At 46.3% G+C, this 1,506-nt stretch overlaps 1 pseudogene; it reads right to left on the reverse strand.

Moving 5' to 3' along the window:
* Positions 1–250: 250 nt before the first annotated feature.
* On the reverse strand, positions 251–335 carry LOC132655675 (small nucleolar RNA SNORA17; annotated as a pseudogene).
* Positions 336–1,506: the final 1,171 nt, after the last annotated feature.

Below are 1,506 nucleotides of genomic sequence, written 5' to 3' on the forward strand. Positions count from 1 at the left end.
AGCCCCAACGTGCCAGTCTGGTGGTCTTCTGGGCTCACTACTTGCACAGCCTGTCTGAATACTCCTTTGCAAGGGTCCTCTGTCTCAGGCCTACTCACATCTGGGGCCCAGAGCAGAGTTCTAGTCTCTGGCTTGTTTCCCGTTCTAGTAGCCGGTCAAGGCTTGCCAGGTGCTGGAATGGTGGTGGGCCCAAGCTACCTCCCTGGCACCTGACTGGTGCTTGTCTCAAGATCACTTTTTTTTTTCCACGAATGTTAGACATAGTCTCTCTCCTTTCTGCCACCTACTGATGCACGTGACACAACAGCCACATCCGCAATGCCTCTAGAGGCAGGTAGTGCCTTTTCTTTCTTTCTTTTTTTTAATGTTTTATTTTTTATATTAATTAGTTTTTTCACTTTGAATCCCAGCTGTATCTCCCTCCTTCATTCCCTCCCAATCCTACTCTCCCTCCCTCATTTCCTCCTATGCCCTTCTCCAAGTCCACTGATATGGGAAATACTCCTCCCTTTCCATCTGACCCTAGCTTATCAGGTCTCATCAGGACTGGTTGCATTGTCCTTCTCTGTGGCCTGGTAAGGATGCTTCCCCCTTCAAGGGGAGGTAATCAAAGAGTAAGCCACTGAGTTCATGTAAGAAAGAGTCCCTGTTCCCCTTACTAGGGTACCCACTTGGAGACTGAGCGGCCATGGGCTACATCTGAGCATGGGTTCTAGGTAATATGCATGCATGGTCCTTGGTTGCAGTATCAGTATCAGTGTCCCAGAAAAGGACACTGGGCCCAGATATTTTGGTTCTGTTGCTCTCCTTGTGGAGCTACTGTCCTCTCCAGTTCTTACTATCTCCCCTTCTTTCATAAGATTTCCTGCACTCAGCCCAAAGTTTGGTTATGAGTCTCAGTATCTGCTTTGATACACTGCAGGGTAGAGTCTTTCAGAGGCCCTCTGTGGTAGGCTCCTATCCTGCTACCTGTTTTCTACTTCTTCCAACGTCCATCCCACTTCTCTTTGTGAGTGAGGATTGGTCATCTTATCCAGGGTCCTCCTCCTTGCTTACCTTCTTTAGGTGTACAGGTTTTAGTACGATTATCCTATATTATATGTCTAATATCTACTTAAAAGTGAGTATATACCATGTGTGTCTTTCTGCTACTGGGATACCTCACTCAGGATGATCTTTTCTAGATCCCACCATTTGCCAGCAAAGTTCATGATTCCCTTGTTTTTAATTGCTGAGTAGTATTCCATTGTGTAAATGTACCAAAATTTCTGTATCCACTCCCCAGTTGAGGGACATTTGGGTTGTTTCCAGGTTCTGGATATTTTTAATAAAGCTGCTATGACTGATGGTTGATCTGGAAGGGACCAGACTACTGTGGGCAGAGCCAGTACTGTGCTAGCTGTCCTGGTATTGTTAGAAAGCAGGATAAACAAGCTACAGTGAGCAAACACTCTTCCATGACCCCTACTTCAGTTTCTGGCCCCTGGTTCCTGCCTTGAGTTTCTA

Source organism: Meriones unguiculatus, chromosome 7, assembly GCF_030254825.1.
Source record: "Meriones unguiculatus strain TT.TT164.6M chromosome 7, Bangor_MerUng_6.1, whole genome shotgun sequence".
Lineage (NCBI taxonomy): Eukaryota > Metazoa > Chordata > Mammalia > Rodentia > Muridae > Meriones > Meriones unguiculatus.